This window comes from Schistocerca americana, chromosome 2, assembly GCF_021461395.2.
Source record: "Schistocerca americana isolate TAMUIC-IGC-003095 chromosome 2, iqSchAmer2.1, whole genome shotgun sequence".
Lineage (NCBI taxonomy): Eukaryota > Metazoa > Arthropoda > Insecta > Orthoptera > Acrididae > Schistocerca > Schistocerca americana.
In genome coordinates, this window is record NC_060120.1 from 217,831,097 (window position 1) to 217,851,465 (window position 20,369).

The 20,369-nt window shown below is 38.7% G+C and overlaps 1 protein-coding gene across 1 annotated transcript in view; it reads left to right on the forward strand.

Moving 5' to 3' along the window:
• The window catches only part of LOC124595615 (protein 5NUC-like), a 226,101-nt gene that overhangs the window by 170,843 nt on the left and 34,889 nt on the right, over positions 1-20,369 (forward strand). The window lies entirely within an intron of this gene.

Genomic DNA, 20,369 nt, shown 5'->3' on the forward strand with positions numbered 1-20,369 from the left:
AATTTTCGAGATTTGAGTGACTTTGTAATGGAAGATTTATACCATGTTACGGAGAACACCCAAAGCTCTATACAATGGGCTAGGCAACAAGGTCTTTTGAAGAACGATATGATGTGTCTGAAAATGGGAATTGTGTTGGATACAACGAGATGAAACTGGAGAAAACTACAGGGAAAGATGGCGAAATTTGGCGCTGCTCCGTTGGCAGGGGCTGTAGAAAGAAATGTTCAATCAGGAAAATGTCATTTTTTGCTGGCAGTCATTTAGACATTTCTAAAATTTTGCGACTGTCTTACATGTGGGCTTTAGAACTCAATAAGCAAAAGTTTTTAATGAGGGAGCTCAAAATTGGCAGTGGGCACACTGTGGTCGATTGGTGCCAATTTTGTAGTGATATCTGCCATGAATATTTCTTGATTGATCCAATAGTTTTGGGCGGCCCTGGCCATACTGTTGAAATAGACGAGAGCTGCTTCGTCAGGAGAAAGTACCATCGAAGTCATATGGTGCGGGAGCAATGGGTCTTTGGTGGTTATGACGTTGAGACAAAGCAAAGCTTTAAGGTTGCTGTGCCACGACGTGATGCTACCCATTTGCTGCCAATTTTGCAACTGTATGTTTTGCCTGGAACCACAGTAGTTTCTCATTTGTGGCAAGCTTACAACACATAGGTAACTTGGGCTACAATCATCTGACGGTTAATCATTCGCTTTATTTTGTCGATCCCTTTACAAACGCTACCACAAATCACACGGAGTCAGTCTGGCAAAAAGCTAAAGAAAAAGATAAAAGGCGTTTCGGAACTCACCGTGCTATGCTGAGTAACTACCTGGCGGAATTTCTCTGGCGTCAACGCTTTGGGGGAAATCTATTTCACAATTTCATTCAGTATGCCGGCCGGTGTGACCGAGCGGTTCTTGGCGCTTCAGTCTGGAACCGCGCGCCCGTACGGTCGCAGGTTCGAACCCTGCCTCGGGCTTGATGTGTGTGATGTCCTTAGGTTAGTTAGGTTTAAGTAATTCTAAGTTCTAGGGTACTGATGACCTCAGATGTTAAGTCCCATAGTGCTCAGAGCCATTTGAATTTCATTGAGTATGTTCGAAAAATTTATCCTAATGCTGCAAATTAACTTGAGGTAGCTGTTTTTATCTAATCTGTGATTCAAGCTTTAGTGTATACCTGTGCAAAATAAACAAATATGATTTTTAGAGAAAATTTTGTTATTAATTCCATCTTTTTTGCAAAAAAAAAAAAAAATGTTTTTGAAATTCCGTGCATACATATGCAATACATCATTTTTGATAATTTTTTTTTAGACAGTTAATTGATCTTCTTTTTGCATCCATATGAAAATAAGTATTTTTTTGGTGACGAGCGCATCAGATATGACTGTAACACACAATTTTTGAAATAAAAAATTTTTATATCTTCAGAAATACGCGTTTCCTTCAAATATAGGTACTTTTCTCGTGATCAGCGTATGTACCCCGTAAACTGCGTAAGTGCCAAAATTGTTATAATCAGAACCAGATGTTTAGGCATTGTAAATGATTAAAGCAGGCAAGCAAAAAGCCATTATAAATATCTGCAATAGGCAGTAAAAGGCAATACAGAAACACCTTACATTATGCCTATTTATTTAGTTCATTGCACAATTCAGACAGTCGCACAATCGACATATTTATGTTAAAATAAGGTATTATACACCGGGCGTTCATTAAGTAAAGCAACACATTTTTTTCTCGGGCAATTTAGGTTGAAAAATGCGGAATTTTTTGCGGGATATCATGGAATGTTATCGCTTCAGCCCCTACAGTTTCATGAAGTTCTGACAGATGGCGGCCTACACATAGCCTTCATAATGGTCTCTGTAATGGACGTGTGTTCCGAGCAGAGAGCTGTCACTGAGTTTATTTTGACGGAAAACGAGAGCGTCACAGATATTCGTAGGCACTTGCAGAATGTCTGCAGAGACCTGCCAGCGAACAAAAGGACAAGTCTTTAGGCGAGACCACCAGTGGGGGTGCTCAAAGGTGTGCCCAATGGGTTCCTTGTCACCTCACAGAAGACTTCCATCTGTTCCAATAAACTCTGCAGGAAGCAGTACATGGTGATGGGCAGTTTATTGGTGCAGCAAGACGTTGGCTCCGATATAAACCACTAGAGTGGTACCATGCAGGCATATAGGCCCTCCGAGTAAGGTGGTGTAAGGCTGTCACATTGAACGGAGATTATTTTGAAAAATAGGGTTTAGTAGCCAAAAGAGTGGGGAATAATGTTGTGTACTGGAATCCTGAATAAACCAACCTGTTTTCAGGGAAAAAAGTGTTGCGTTATGTATTAAATGACCCTTGAAAATATCTAAAATAGGCCTTGCCTTTTACAGGCAACACAAAAAAACCTTACATTATGCCTATTTATTTACAACATTGCACTATTCAAACAATAGCACAATCAACATATTATATTTTTAAATTAACTTAAAATTTTTTAATAAAATGTTAATTGTACTTGACAAAAAAATGAAAATGTTTCTTGAAAGCCTAGAGGACAAGGTATAAATAAGGAAATCAACTTTTGTTTTTCACTTGAAAGATATTTTCTTTTGGAAAAATTCTTAATTGTTGATCTTCATTAATGACTGGGACTGAATGATACCAGGCAAAACAATGCTTAACATCAGTTATTTCTATCCAAAAAAAGAAGACTGACAAAAAGCTTGTAAAATGGGGTGCAAATATGGGCACTCCCCAAAAAAATCACAAAAAATCTTTTAAAATGTTTTAATGTAGATGGATGATACAAAATGGTTGACTAGCCTACAACAAGCAACCTATCTGTTTAAGCATTTTCAGGAATTGCAAATGTAAATGCTCATTCAGCCCCAGCATTAACCAAGACCACCCGCGTTTGGCACATAACTCACTTAACCCACAATTCTTCTCAGATGGCTTCAGAGAATTTCTCATCACAAAAGATTTATTTATTTATTTATTTTACTTTATTTTATGGATTGAAAACCCATGAAGTCAACATCACACATGAAATCTTGTTTATTTGGGTGGGTCACAATCTAGCCATCTTCAGATCACAGAACATTCTCGATTAGTGTTGGAGTCATTACAGCTTCACAGATCATTAAAATCTGTTTTAAACTGACAACATTCATTCTTGATTAGTGTTGGAGGTATTACAAGTTCGCAGATCATTAAAATCTTTCTTCAACTGACAACATTCATACATGATATAGTTAAAAATAGCTTTTCATTACTCATGGCCAATGTAATTGAATGATGATTGTAAAACACAGGCATTATGCTGTTATAACTTACTAACTGACACAGTCAGTAATTACATCATTTTGTAACAGAGATCATCATATGTGTGTTACTGTAGTGTTTCATCACTGTAAAATAATATAGGATTTGTCTTACAAAACCTTACATAGATAATAGGACATGAAAGATTTACAGTTATATGTTGGCTAATAAAATATCCATGTCTGTCACATGAAATCATACACAGAACAACAATCATAATATACTAAATTAGAATAACAAATGAAAACAATTTATTTTCAAGATGAGTACTTCAGATCATTATGATAAATAAAATAAGCTGCTCCATTTTCAGTGCTGATGATCTAAGTATTCCTTGATACCATAAAAACTCTTCCTAATTAGAATTTTTGATCTCAGATATGTGAAACTTATATATTCTTTTAATTTCCTTTGGTAGTTGACTAAACAGGATGTTAGACTGAAAAGGAGCAGTTTTTGTAGTTGTGGACTTGGCTGTTTAACACTGAATGTTCCTGGTGTGCCTTCAGAAAATATATACTTTCATAAATAATATGGATATAATAGAATAAGACATTCCACATGGGAAAAATATATCTAAAAACAAAGATGATATAACTTACCAAACGAAAGCGTTGGCATGTTGACAGACACAGAAACAAACACGAACACACACAAAATTCAAGCTTTTGCAACCCACGGTTGCCTCATCAGGAAAGAGGGAAGGAGAGGGAAAGACCATAGATACGTGGTAGGGTCATGATTTTTAGTTTCTTGAAACAAATTTGCATGATTCTTTATGTGTCACCCCTTTTATTATTCTTATTGCTGTCTTTTGAAGCATAAATGTGTGTTCCACTAGATTGGTATTTCCCCAAAATATGATGCCATATCTTAATGTGCTATGTATGAGTGCAAAGTATGGACATAACACTGCATCAGTACTACAGGAATTTTTTAGCATTCTAAGAATATAAGAATACTAGCTTAAAACTGTAGTATGGGGATTTGCTCTAGCTGTGTTGTCCAAAATCTACTGTTGGATTTGTTTCTGGTTTATTTGTTACATGTCTGAAGTTCATCCAAATTGTTTTTTGTTATTCACAGTTAATTTGTTATCCATAAACCACATACTTGCTTCTTCTTCAGCTACTGTGACTCTCTCGTGTAGGTCAGCTTCATTCATAGCTTTAACAAACAGACTGTTGTCATGAGCAAACGTACTGTATGTGCTGCTGATATATGGATTGGCAGTCCTTTATGAATATTAGGAACAGCAATGGTCCCAGTATGGGGCCCAGTGGCACTCCATACCTGTCTCATTGGTATGCTGATGTTTCTCTTTGGTATGTTGTTGAGTAAACTTTTCCTGTATGTTGCATCTCTACAATTTGGTACTTGATAGAAAGACAGAATTTGAACCAGTCGTATGCTATTCCAAGAATCTCATGACAATACACATTGAAATGCAAATGAAACTGGTATGGGCATGGGTATTCAAATACAGAGATATGTGAACAGGCAGAATATGGTGCTGCGGTCAGCAATGCCTATATAAGACAACAAGTGTCTGGTGCAGTTGGTAGATCAGTTACTGCTGTTACAATGGCAGCTCATCAAGATTTAAGTGAGTTTGAACATGGTGTTATAGTTGGCACACAAGTAATGGGGCACAGCATCTTCGAGGTAGCAATGAAGTGGGAATTTTCCTGTATGACCATTTCATGAGTGTACTATGAATATCAGGAATCTGGTAAAATATGAGATCTCTGACATTGCTGCAACTGGAAAAAGATCATGCAAGAACGGGACCAATGATGACTAAAGAGATTCATTCAATGTGACAGAAGTGCTACCCTTCCACAAATTGCTGCAGGTTCCAGTGCTGGGCCATCAACAATTGTCAGTATGCAAACCATTCAATGAAACATAATTGATATGGACTTTCATAGCCAAAGGCCCACTTGTGTATCCTTGATGACTGCATGACACAAAGCATTTTGCCTCGCCTGGGCCCTTCAACACCGACACTGGGCTGTTGATGACTGGAAACATGTTGCCTGGTCAGACAAGTCTCATTTCAAATTGTATTGAACGGATGGACTTGTACAGGTATGAAGACCACATCATGAATCCATGGACCCTGCATGTCAGCAGGGGACTGTTCAAGCTTGTGGAGGCTGTGTAATAGCGTGGGGCGTGTGCAGTTGAGTGGTATGGGGCCCCTGATACATATAGATATGCCTCTGACAGGTGACACGTATGTAAGCAGCCTGTCTGATCACCTGCGTCCATTCATGTCCATTGAGCATACCGACAGACTTTGGCAATTCCAGCAGGACAATGCAACACCCCCGCACATCCAGAATTTCTACAGAGTGGCTCCAGGAACACTGTTCTGAGTTTAAACATTTCCACTGGCCATCAAACTCCCCAAATATGAACATTATTGAGCTCTGGGATGCCTTGCAATGTGCTGAAGAAATCTCCACCCCATCTTACGGATTTATGGACAGCCCTGCAGGAGTCATGGTGTCAGTTTCCTCCAGCAGTACTCAGCCATTAGTTGAGTCCATTCCCCATTGTATTGCGGCACTTCTGTATGCTCGTGGGGACCTTACATGATATTAGGCAGGTGTACCAGTTTCTTTGGCTATTCGGTGTAGTTTCTTGAGCAATAAATTGTGACCAATGACATCAAATGCCTAGATCCAAAAACTGTCCACAATTCACTTCTGACTATGGAATTTATGATCTGATTTCAAATGTTATAGACCGTGCTGTGACAGCTGACCTATTTTTCCTAAAACAGTTTTTCCATTAACTAATATTTGATTTTTAGTATGTGAATGAGACAGTCTTTCATGCATTACTCTCTCAGTTATGTTTAAAAATCCAGATAACAGTGATATAGGATGGTAATTGATAGCTCAGACTGGTCACCCTTCTTGTAAATTGGCTTTACAATTAAATATTTTAGCTTTTCTGGGAAGACTCCTGTGCTAAATGATACATTAATGATGTCAGCAAGTTGGCAATTTATATATGTATTGCACTGTGCTTTATTACTTTGTCTGGAATATACATAGTGTACACATGTTGAAGCATAGTTATATTTTCCTGTGGTAGTTTGTCATCAGCAGTTGCACCTCAGTGCTGATGATCTAAGTATTCCTTGATACCATAAAAACTCTTCCTAATTAGAATTTTTGATCTCAGATATGTGAAACTTATATATTCTTTTAATTTCCTTTGGTAGTTGACTAAACAGGATGTTAGACTGATAAGGAGCAGTTTTTGTAGTTGTGGACTTGGCTGTTTAACACTGAATGTTCCTGGTGTGCCTTCAGAAAATATATACTTTCATAAATAATATGGATATAATAGAATAAGACATTCCACATGGGAAAAATATATCTAAAAACAAAGATGATGTAACTTACCAAACGAAAGCGTTGGCATGTTGACAGACACAGAAACAAACACGAACACACACAAAATTCAAGCTTTTGCAACCCACGGTTGCCTCATCAGGAAAGAGGGAAGGAGAGGGAAAGACCATAGATACGTGGTAGGGTCATGATTTTTAGTTTCTTGAAACAAATTTGCATGATTCTTTATGTGTCACCCCTTTTATTATTCTTATTGCTGTCTTTTGAAGCATAAATGTGTGTTCCACTAGATTGGTATTTCCCCAAAATATGATGCCATATCTTAATGTGCTATGTATGAGTGCAAAGTATGGACATAACACTGCATCAGTACTACAGGAATTTTTTAGCATTCTAAGAATATAAGAATACTAGCTTAAAACTGTAGTATGGGGATTTGCTCTAGCTGTGTTGTCCAAAATCTACTGTTGGATTTGTTTCTGGTTTATTTGTTACATGTCTGAAGTTCATCCAAATTGTTTTTTGTTATTCACAGTTAATTTGTTATCCATAAACCACATACTTGCTTCTTCTTCAGCTACTGTGACTCTCTCGTGTAGGTCAGCTTCATTCATAGCTTTAACAAACAGACTGTTGTCATGAGCAAACGTACTGTATGTGCTGCTGATATATGGATTGGCAGTCCTTTATGAATATTAGGAACAGCAATGGTCCCAGTATGGGGCCCAGTGGCACTCCATACCTGTCTCATTGGTATGCTGATGTTTCTCTTTGGTATGTTGTTGAGTAAACTTTTCCTGTATGTTGCATCTCTACAATTTGGTACTTGATAGAAAGACAGAATTTGAACCAGTCGTATGCTATTCCAAGAATCTCATGACAATACACATTGAAATGCAAATGAAACTGGTATGGGCATGGGTATTCAAATACAGAGATATGTGAACAGGCAGAATATGGTGCTGCGGTCAGCAATGCCTATATAAGACAACAAGTGTCTGGTGCAGTTGGTAGATCAGTTACTGCTGTTACAATGGCAGCTCATCAAGATTTAAGTGAGTTTGAACATGGTGTTATAGTTGGCACACAAGTAATGGGGCACAGCATCTTCGAGGTAGCAATGAAGTGGGAATTTTCCTGTATGACCATTTCATGAGTGTACTATGAATATCAGGAATCTGGTAAAATATGAGATCTCTGACATTGCTGCAACTGGAAAAAGATCATGCAAGAACGGGACCAATGATGACTAAAGAGATTCATTCAATGTGACAGAAGTGCTACCCTTCCACAAATTGCTGCAGGTTCCAGTGCTGGGCCATCAACAATTGTCAGTATGCAAACCATTCAATGAAACATAATTGATATGGACTTTCATAGCCAAAGGCCCACTTGTGTATCCTTGATGACTGCATGACACAAAGCATTTTGCCTCGCCTGGGCCCTTCAACACCGACACTGGGCTGTTGATGACTGGAAACATGTTGCCTGGTCAGACAAGTCTCATTTCAAATTGTATTGAACGGATGGACTTGTACAGGTATGAAGACCACATCATGAATCCATGGACCCTGCATGTCAGCAGGGGACTGTTCAAGCTTGTGGAGGCTGTGTAATAGCGTGGGGCGTGTGCAGTTGAGTGGTATGGGGCCCCTGATACATATAGATATGCCTCTGACAGGTGACACGTATGTAAGCAGCCTGTCTGATCACCTGCGTCCATTCATGTCCATTGAGCATACCGACAGACTTTGGCAATTCCAGCAGGACAATGCAACACCCCCGCACATCCAGAATTTCTACAGAGTGGCTCCAGGAACACTGTTCTGAGTTTAAACATTTCCACTGGCCATCAAACTCCCCAAATATGAACATTATTGAGCTCTGGGATGCCTTGCAATGTGCTGAAGAAATCTCCACCCCATCTTACGGATTTATGGACAGCCCTGCAGGAGTCATGGTGTCAGTTTCCTCCAGCAGTACTCAGCCATTAGTTGAGTCCATTCCCCATTGTATTGCGGCACTTCTGTATGCTCGTGGGGACCTTACATGATATTAGGCAGGTGTACCAGTTTCTTTGGCTATTCGGTGTAGTTTCTTGAGCAATAAATTGTGACCAATGACATCAAATGCCTAGATCCAAAAACTGTCCACAATTCACTTCTGACTATGGAATTTATGATCTGATTTCAAATGTTATAGACCGTGCTGTGACAGCTGACCTATTTTTCCTAAAACAGTTTTTCCATTAACTAATATTTGATTTTTAGTATGTGAATGAGACAGTCTTTCATGCATTACTCTCTCAGTTATGTTTAAAAATCCAGATAACAGTGATATAGGATGGTAATTGATAGCTCAGACTGGTCACCCTTCTTGTAAATTGGCTTTACAATTAAATATTTTAGCTTTTCTGGGAAGACTCCTGTGCTAAATGATACATTAATGATGTCAGCAAGTTGGCAATTTATATATGTATTGCACTGTGCTTTATTACTTTGTCTGGAATATACATAGTGTACACATGTTGAAGCATAGTTATATTTTCCTGTGGTAGTTTGTCATCAGCAGTTGCACCTCAGTGCTGATGATCTAAGTATTCCTTGATACCATAAAAACTCTTCCTAATTAGAATTTTTGATCTCAGATATGTGAAACTTATATATTCTTTTAATTTCCTTTGGTAGTTGACTAAACAGGATGTTAGACTGATAAGGAGCAGTTTTTGTAGTTGTGGACTTGGCTGTTTAACACTGAATGTTCCTGGTGTGCCTTCAGAAAATATATACTTTCATAAATAATATGGATATAATAGAATAAGACATTCCACATGGGAAAAATATATCTAAAAACAAAGATGATGTAACTTACCAAACGAAAGCGTTGGCATGTTGACAGACACAGAAACAAACACGAACACACACAAAATTCAAGCTTTTGCAACCCACGGTTGCCTCATCAGGAAAGAGGGAAGGAGAGGGAAAGACCATAGATACGTGGTAGGGTCATGATTTTTAGTTTCTTGAAACAAATTTGCATGATTCTTTATGTGTCACCCCTTTTATTATTCTTATTGCTGTCTTTTGAAGCATAAATGTGTGTTCCACTAGATTGGTATTTCCCCAAAATATGATGCCATATCTTAATGTGCTATGTATGAGTGCAAAGTATGGACATAACACTGCATCAGTACTACAGGAATTTTTTAGCATTCTAAGAATATAAGAATACTAGCTTAAAACTGTAGTATGGGGATTTGCTCTAGCTGTGTTGTCCAAAATCTACTGTTGGATTTGTTTCTGGTTTATTTGTTACATGTCTGAAGTTCATCCAAATTGTTTTTTGTTATTCACAGTTAATTTGTTATCCATAAACCACATACTTGCTTCTTCTTCAGCTACTGTGACTCTCTCGTGTAGGTCAGCTTCATTCATAGCTTTAACAAACAGACTGTTGTCATGAGCAAACGTACTGTATGTGCTGCTGATATATGGATTGGCAGTCCTTTATGAATATTAGGAACAGCAATGGTCCCAGTATGGGGCCCAGTGGCACTCCATACCTGTCTCATTGGTATGCTGATGTTTCTCTTTGGTATGTTGTTGAGTAAACTTTTCCTGTATGTTGCATCTCTACAATTTGGTACTTGATAGAAAGACAGAATTTGAACCAGTCGTATGCTATTCCAAGAATCTCATGACAATACACATTGAAATGCAAATGAAACTGGTATGGGCATGGGTATTCAAATACAGAGATATGTGAACAGGCAGAATATGGTGCTGCGGTCAGCAATGCCTATATAAGACAACAAGTGTCTGGTGCAGTTGGTAGATCAGTTACTGCTGTTACAATGGCAGCTCATCAAGATTTAAGTGAGTTTGAACATGGTGTTATAGTTGGCACACAAGTAATGGGGCACAGCATCTTCGAGGTAGCAATGAAGTGGGAATTTTCCTGTATGACCATTTCATGAGTGTACTATGAATATCAGGAATCTGGTAAAATATGAGATCTCTGACATTGCTGCAACTGGAAAAAGATCATGCAAGAACGGGACCAATGATGACTAAAGAGATCATTCAATGTGACAGAAGTGCTACCCTTCCACAAATTGCTGCAGGTTCCAGTGCTGGGCCATCAACAATTGTCAGTATGCAAACCATTCAATGAAACATAATTGATATGGACTTTCATAGCCAAAGGCCCACTTGTGTATCCTTGATGACTGCATGACACAAAGCATTTTGCCTCGCCTGGGCCCTTCAACACCGACACTGGGCTGTTGATGACTGGAAACATGTTGCCTGGTCAGACAAGTCTCATTTCAAATTGTATTGAACGGATGGACTTGTACAGGTATGAAGACCACATCATGAATCCATGGACCCTGCATGTCAGCAGGGGACTGTTCAAGCTTGTGGAGGCTGTGTAATAGCGTGGGGCGTGTGCAGTTGAGTGGTATGGGGCCCCTGATACATATAGATATGCCTCTGACAGGTGACACGTATGTAAGCAGCCTGTCTGATCACCTGCGTCCATTCATGTCCATTGAGCATACCGACAGACTTTGGCAATTCCAGCAGGACAATGCAACACCCCCGCACATCCAGAATTTCTACAGAGTGGCTCCAGGAACACTGTTCTGAGTTTAAACATTTCCACTGGCCATCAAACTCCCCAAATATGAACATTATTGAGCTCTGGGATGCCTTGCAATGTGCTGAAGAAATCTCCACCCCATCTTACGGATTTATGGACAGCCCTGCAGGAGTCATGGTGTCAGTTTCCTCCAGCAGTACTCAGCCATTAGTTGAGTCCATTCCCCATTGTATTGCGGCACTTCTGTATGCTCGTGGGGACCTTACATGATATTAGGCAGGTGTACCAGTTTCTTTGGCTATTCGGTGTAGTTTCTTGAGCAATAAATTGTGACCAATGACATCAAATGCCTAGATCCAAAAACTGTCCACAATTCACTTCTGACTATGGAATTTATGATCTGATTTCAAACGTTATAGACCGTGCTGTGACAGCTGACCTATTTTTCCTAAAACAGTTTTTCCATTAACTAATATTTGATTTTTAGTATGTGAATGAGACAGTCTTTCATGCATTACTCTCTCAGTTATGTTTAAAAATCCAGATAACAGTGATATAGGATGGTAATTGATAGCTCAGACTGGTCACCCTTCTTGTAAATTGGCTTTACAATTAAATATTTTAGCTTTTCTGGGAAGACTCCTGTGCTAAATGATACATTAATGATGTCAGCAAGTTGGCAATTTATATATGTATTGCACTGTGCTTTATTACTTTGTCTGGAATATACATAGTGTACACATGTTGAAGCATAGTTATATTTTCCTGTGGTAGTTTGTCATCAGCAGTTGCACCTCAGTGCTGATGATCTAAGTATTCCTTGATACCATAAAAACTCTTCCTAATTAGAATTTTTGATCTCAGATATGTGAAACTTATATATTCTTTTAATTTCCTTTGGTAGTTGACTAAACAGGATGTTAGACTGAAAAGGAGCAGTTTTTGTAGTTGTGGACTTGGCTGTTTAACACTGAATGTTCCTGGTGTGCCTTCAGAAAATATATACTTTCATAAATAATATGGATATAATAGAATAAGACATTCCACATGGGAAAAATATATCTAAAAACAAAGATGATGTAACTTACCAAACGAAAGCGTTGGCATGTTGACAGACACAGAAACAAACACGAACACACACAAAATTCAAGCTTTTGCAACCCACGGTTGCCTCATCAGGAAAGAGGGAAGGAGAGGGAAAGACCATAGATACGTGGTAGGGTCATGATTTTTAGTTTCTTGAAACAAATTTGCATGATTCTTTATGTGTCACCCCTTTTATTATTCTTATTGCTGTCTTTTGAAGCATAAATGTGTGTTCCACTAGATTGGTATTTCCCCAAAATATGATGCCATATCTTAATGTGCTATGTATGAGTGCAAAGTATGGACATAACACTGCATCAGTACTACAGGAATTTTTTAGCATTCTAAGAATATAAGAATACTAGCTTAAAACTGTAGTATGGGGATTTGCTCTAGCTGTGTTGTCCAAAATCTACTGTTGGATTTGTTTCTGGTTTATTTGTTACATGTCTGAAGTTCATCCAAATTGTTTTTTGTTATTCACAGTTAATTTGTTATCCATAAACCACATACTTGCTTCTTCTTCAGCTACTGTGACTCTCTCGTGTAGGTCAGCTTCATTCATAGCTTTAACAAACAGACTGTTGTCATGAGCAAACGTACTGTATGTGCTGCTGATATATGGATTGGCAGTCCTTTATGAATATTAGGAACAGCAATGGTCCCAGTATGGGGCCCAGTGGCACTCCATACCTGTCTCATTGGTATGCTGATGTTTCTCTTTGGTATGTTGTTGAGTAAACTTTTCCTGTATGTTGCATCTCTACAATTTGGTACTTGATAGAAAGACAGAATTTGAACCAGTCGTATGCTATTCCAAGAATCTCATGACAATACACATTGAAATGCAAATGAAACTGGTATGGGCATGGGTATTCAAATACAGAGATATGTGAACAGGCAGAATATGGTGCTGCGGTCAGCAATGCCTATATAAGACAACAAGTGTCTGGTGCAGTTGGTAGATCAGTTACTGCTGTTACAATGGCAGCTCATCAAGATTTAAGTGAGTTTGAACATGGTGTTATAGTTGGCACACAAGTAATGGGGCACAGCATCTTCGAGGTAGCAATGAAGTGGGAATTTTCCTGTATGACCATTTCATGAGTGTACTATGAATATCAGGAATCTGGTAAAATATGAGATCTCTGACATTGCTGCAACTGGAAAAAGATCATGCAAGAACGGGACCAATGATGACTAAAGAGATTCATTCAATGTGACAGAAGTGCTACCCTTCCACAAATTGCTGCAGGTTCCAGTGCTGGGCCATCAACAATTGTCAGTATGCAAACCATTCAATGAAACATAATTGATATGGACTTTCATAGCCAAAGGCCCACTTGTGTATCCTTGATGACTGCATGACACAAAGCATTTTGCCTCGCCTGGGCCCTTCAACACCGACACTGGGCTGTTGATGACTGGAAACATGTTGCCTGGTCAGACAAGTCTCATTTCAAATTGTATTGAACGGATGGACTTGTACAGGTATGAAGACCACATCATGAATCCATGGACCCTGCATGTCAGCAGGGGACTGTTCAAGCTTGTTGAGGCTGTGTAATAGCGTGGGGCGTGTGCAGTTGAGTGGTATGGGGCCCCTGATACATATAGATATGCCTCTGACAGGTGACACGTATGTAAGCAGCCTGTCTGATCACCTGCGTCCATTCATGTCCATTGAGCATACCGACAGACTTTGGCAATTCCAGCAGGACAATGCAACACCCCCGCACATCCAGAATTTCTACAGAGTGGCTCCAGGAACACTGTTCTGAGTTTAAACATTTCCACTGGCCATCAAACTCCCCAAATATGAACATTATTGAGCTCTGGGATGCCTTGCAATGTGCTGAAGAAATCTCCACCCCATCTTACGGATTTATGGACAGCCCTGCAGGAGTCATGGTGTCAGTTTCCTCCAGCAGTACTCAGCCATTAGTTGAGTCCATTCCCCATTGTATTGCGGCACTTCTGTATGCTCGTGGGGACCTTACATGATATTAGGCAGGTGTACCAGTTTCTTTGGCTATTCGGTGTAGTTTCTTGAGCAATAAATTGTGACCAATGACATCAAATGCCTAGATCCAAAAACTGTCCACAATTCACTTCTGACTATGGAATTTATGATCTGATTTCAAACGTTATAGACCGTGCTGTGACAGCTGACCTATTTTTCCTAAAACAGTTTTTCCATTAACTAATATTTGATTTTTAGTATGTGAATGAGACAGTCTTTCATGCATTACTCTCTCAGTTATGTTTAAAAATCCAGATAACAGTGATATAGGATGGTAATTGATAGCTCAGACTGGTCACCCTTCTTGTAAATTGGCTTTACAATTAAATATTTTAGCTTTTCTGGGAAGACTCCTGTGCTAAATGATACATTAATGATGTCAGCAAGTTGGCAATTTATATATGTATTGCACTGTGCTTTATTACTTTGTCTGGAATATACATAGTGTACACATGTTGAAGCATAGTTATATTTTCCTGTGGTAGTTTGTCATCAGCAGTTGCACCTCAGTCAAATCTGGCTGAAAAGTGGTTGTCTGAAGTAGGCTATTTTCAGTAATTGTTCCAAACAAATTTTACACCTTAAAAACTTTAATTACACTCTAGTGTCAGATGACCTAATGTTTATGGCCAGATTATGTCTCATCTATTATAATTAAGGCACAGATAAACAGCTAGTCACGTAGTACACACATTCTGTTGATATCCTACATCGAGATTGTTCGAGTGCAGTAGCCGAACACTGAAGTGACCAAAAAGTTCTCACGTAGCATGTGAATCATCAACATGTTTTTTAATTACACTGTGCTTCCAATTATATAATCATATCAAAACAAACACAGCTGCACAGCAAGCATAATTCGGAAATAACATGGTTCATAGTTCTTTACTATTGTCACAGTTCACAGAGTGTGTCATTGAAGATTAACACAGTTCTTGAGGTTAATTGCAAGTCAATCATTGAAAACAGTCTCAATTTATAGAAAGATCTCCAGGATGTGAAATTTAGATAAAACTAGGCACATTGTATGAATTGTAATTTGTAGCAGTTTGTCTGCAGTATGTTCACTATAATTAACATGATTCTCAGCTATTGTTGTCCACTGTCTTTTACAAGTTACAATTAAACATATATGATCTTGATTAACTTAATAGTGTAGAGAGATTCTTCTAGTTGTGAAATTTTAGGTACAACAGTTACTATTGGACTGTGCTGTCTAATTTCCCAAAATATGGGATTCTACTTCAGTAACAATGTTTTAGATGAGAATGCTAATTACTCTGCAACTAAATGAGTGCAAAAGTTAATACTATGTTTCCAACATTAGCTGTAAAAATGCTATAATTATTCATCTGTCTTTAACCTCTACTCCATCCAAATATTAGTATATGGACATATGTTTACATGTGAATGGTGATAATGAAGTTTTATGTTATTGGTATTGTGCAGTTAGCATGGGTTTTTAGGTAAACTAATCACACTTATGAATTCCCGTTATTCAAAAGAATGTAATGGCTAATAAAGTTGGCTAAGCCCTGAGTTAGTATTCAAGACTGTTGGTACTCTGGACACGCCATAATATAAGTGATATTCTGGAAGATATTTGCAAAGAATAATTTTTTTTTAGGGTAAGGGGGAGGGGGGGGGGGGGAGAGAAAAACATAACAGGGGAAAAAATACATCTGCTCTGTTACTATGTGAGGCTAGTATTGTCGTGAAATGGAGACTCGCATTTCACTACAGTACTGGCCACACATATGTATGGCCCTGAAGAGGCTTCTGCATTGTGTTTGGTTATCAACTTTAGACAATATTCTTACTGCACTCTTCTGTAGAATACCTTTATGACAATAGCAGTACTGCACCAGAAGATATGACATAGGTAAGGATTCTGTGAGGTTATATGAAGTTATGTTAATGTCCTTTTTGCAGGCTGACACAATAACAGTGATTCATAAGTGCCAAGTAGGTATTAATGAGAATATACTACAGCAGTTAAACATCTGGTGCTTAGTGGAAAAGATAAAAGGTTACAAAAATTAGTGGTGGAACCATATACAGTACATGTCCAGTGAAACAATATCTAAAATTAATCTCCACTAACACCCAGCAGCTTGAAGATATATTGGAAGACGGAAGAGCAGATGAATCCAACAGATGCAGACCTGAAGCCTTGATACACCATAAGGTCAATTTCTTGATGGATAAAGAAGGAAATGATGTTCAGTAAAAGTCACTCAGGACACCGCCGTTATAAAAACACAGCGGGGAAAAACAGGAGGCCATTCTTTCTACAAATTATCTGGATTCAGAGACTGAAAATTTATGTTAACTGGTTGACAAGTGGCACTGTTTGTTGCAAAGCTGTGTGACAAGTATTAACATACTATAAACATGACTCAGTATTTACAGATGTAAGAATATTTTCTTTAAATAATATCACTGTAACCAAGTAAATATTAAGCAAGTGCTGTATAAGACATACTTTACATCCATACTGACATATGCTTCAGAGGCTTGGACAGTGACAAAAAGAGAGGAGAGTAGAATCCAAGCCTGTTAAATGAAATTCCTAAGAAGTATGTTAGAGAAAACGAGGAGAGACAGAGTGCGAAATGAAGTTGTAGGGAATGAAAATGGAGTAGAAAATCTGTATGGGAGAACTGAGAAGAACAGATTAAATTGGTTTGGACATGTAAATAGAATGGAAGATGAAAGAATACCAAAATGAATGATGGAGGCCAGTCTGAGGGCAAAAATGAGACCTAGAGCAAGATGAATTGACTCGACAAAGGTAAGTTTAAGAAGAAGGAATCTTGAGTGGAAAAAAAAACAGTTAGAGAAGAAGAATGTTCAAAAGACAGAGGAAAATGGAGAAGTACCATAAATTCCCAATGTTGCCTGATGCTGGATAAAGGAGAAATGAAGATGACAGTATTGGCCAGATAAACAGCAGCCCTATAATAAAACTGAGAAGGCAGCAATTCTTTTTTTTGCAAACTGGCAGTTTTTATAGGGCATAAGCCTGATAGGTATTAAGCATTATAGTGTCAATTTAGTACACACATTAAGTTTCATGGCATCTTCATCTCAAGTTAATTCATTACACTTCTTGGTGGCATCTACAGAACATTATGAATGAAGAAATGAGAGAATGAGCAGACATTGAGGATATACTGGCAACAAAAGATGTTTGGAAGCCTGGAAAGGAAATTGGCTAAGAATACTGCCACAGACTATTAATATTGGCCATTAAAATTGTAACATCATGAGAATAATAAAAGCAAAAAATGTCAGATTGGCATTACTTACATGTTTCAATATGCAAATACACTTTAAGACAAAAAAGATGGTGCACCATGAAGGAATTATCCAGAAGGGATGGGAATCACTAGATGTGATGTATGTGCACAGGCAAGCAAATGATTACAATGAAAAAAAAATATTTACTCAAGAAAGAGAGCCCTTGCAAATTGAACTAGTCAGTAACACATTGGTCCATCTCTAGCCCTTGTGCAAGCATTTATTCAGCTTGCCATTGATTGACAGAGTTGTTAGATGCTCTCTTGAGGGATATCGTGCCAAATTTTGTCTAATTGGTGTGTTAGATCATCAAAATCCCAAGCTAGTTGAAGGGATCTGTCCATAACACTCTAAACATTCTCAATTTGGGAGAAATCTGGCAACCTTGCTGGACAAAGTAGGATTTGGCAAGCATGAAAACAAGCAGTAGAAACTCTCACTGTGGATGGGTGGACATTACCTTGCCGAAATATAAACCCAGGATTGCATGCCGTGAAGGGCAACAAAACGGGGCATAGAATATCATTGACATATTGCTGTGCTGTAAAGATGTCACAGGTGACAGCCAAATGGGCTCTGCTATGAAATGAAATGGCACTCCTGGTTGTCATACCATATTGTGGGTGACAGTCAGGTTGGCATCCCACCGCTGTCTGGGGTGTCTCAACACGTCTTTGCTGGTCATTGGGGCTCAGTTCAAAGCAGAAATTATCACTGAAGATAATTCTACTCCAGTCAATGAGATTGCAGGCCTCGACGACTAGCAGAGCCATGTCTGGGGATGCCCTGGACAGTGGTGGGGTATCAACCTGACTGTTGCCCACCATATGGCCTGAAGCCAGGAGTGATGATCTGGGGTGCCATTTCATTTCATACAATAACCTCTTTGGTTTTAATCCACAGCATCCTTACAGCACAGTGGTATGTCGACGATGTTCTATGCCCCATTTTGTTGCCCTTCATGGCAAGCCATTCGGGGCATACTTTTCAACAAGACAATGCCAACCGGCATATGGTGAGAGTTTGTACAACGTTTCTTTGTGTTTCCAAACGCTATCTTGGCCAGCAAGGTCAATCTCTCCGCAATTGAGAACATTTGGAGCATTGGCAGGGGTGGGGGGGGGGGGGGGGGGGGGCGCCTCTTACCAGCTTGGGATATCGATGATCTAACGCACTAGTTGGACAAAATTTGGCATGTTTTCTCTTAGCATGACAACCAACAATTCTATTAATCAATGCCAAGGTGAATAACTACTTACATAGGGGCCAATGATGGACCAGTAAGTACCGACTTGCTCAGTTTGTGAGCTCTTTCTCTTGAATAAATCATCCATTTTTCTGAAGCTGTATTTTTTTTTTTTTTTTTTCTGTACATGTACATCGTATTACATCTACTGATTTCCGTCCCATTTGGATAATTCCTCTACGGTGCCTCTTTTCTTTCCCCATTAGAGATTTCAGTTCAACTGCAAGAAGTAAGCACAAATAACACCATCTACAATCTGTATATAAAGAAAGATGTTTGTATAGGATAAAAAGTGGTACCAGACCCTAAATAATGAAAAGTGTGAGGACATCCACATGAGTACTAAAAGGAATCCATTAAATATTGGTTACGTGATAAATCACACAAATCCAAAGACTGTGAATTCAACTAAATGCCTAGGAATTACTAAATACCTTTGAAATACAATTACAATCAACTTAAACTGGAACATAATGTTGCAGGGAAGGCAAACAAAAGGCAGCATTTTATTGCCAGAACACTTTGCTGATGTAACAGATCTACTAAAGAGACTGCCTACACTAGTGTCAGGGTTATCTTCAACACTCTCCTCCAAATGCAAACATATTTTGGGCATGAATAAATTACCACTGTAATAAAATAAGAGAAACCAGAGCTCACAAGGAAAGATTTAAGTGTTTGTTTTTCCTGGGTGCTGTTAGAGTGTAGAATGGCAGAGAAGTAATGTGAAAGTTGTTTGACGAACCCTCTACCAGGCACTTAAGTGTGAGTTGCAGAGTAGCCAAGTAGATATAGATACAGAAATATTGCACAGTGGGTTTCTAATTTCAGTGTTGTTGTATGTGAGAATATCATGTTATGCCTCATATAAGAAAGAGAAACATCTACGAATACTTGTTGATATTTGAAAACAGCAGGGCTATGCTCTATTGAGACTGAAATTTATTATTTTGTTGCTTGTGTTGGTCAGGATCCCATGACTGTTGCAAAACTGTGGAATCAGTGATACTCAGTACCATTTAGGGTCTCAGTGGAAATCTGTGACCAGTGGCTGAGAGGATAGACATATTGTTTGCTCAGCTGTGCAGGATAATACATTTACATCACATACCTCGTGTCAGGAGATGAATATGTTTGCAACAAGACAGGTATTCACATGGACAGTGAAATAATGTCTGGGGCACTGTGGACTGCCAGCATGGCTACCACTGTTGTAGCTTCCCTTAGTACAGCAGCAGAGAGAGGCAAGCTGTTGTGGTGCACCAAACGACAACACTGGGAACATATGTCAAACCGCATCAGCTTTTCAAGCAAGTCTCAGTTTTGCAGACAGGCTCACAATGGGAATATCAATGTGTAGAGGCTTCAAGTAGAATGAACTTGGCCAGACTGCATTCACCATCATCATCATAAGAGGC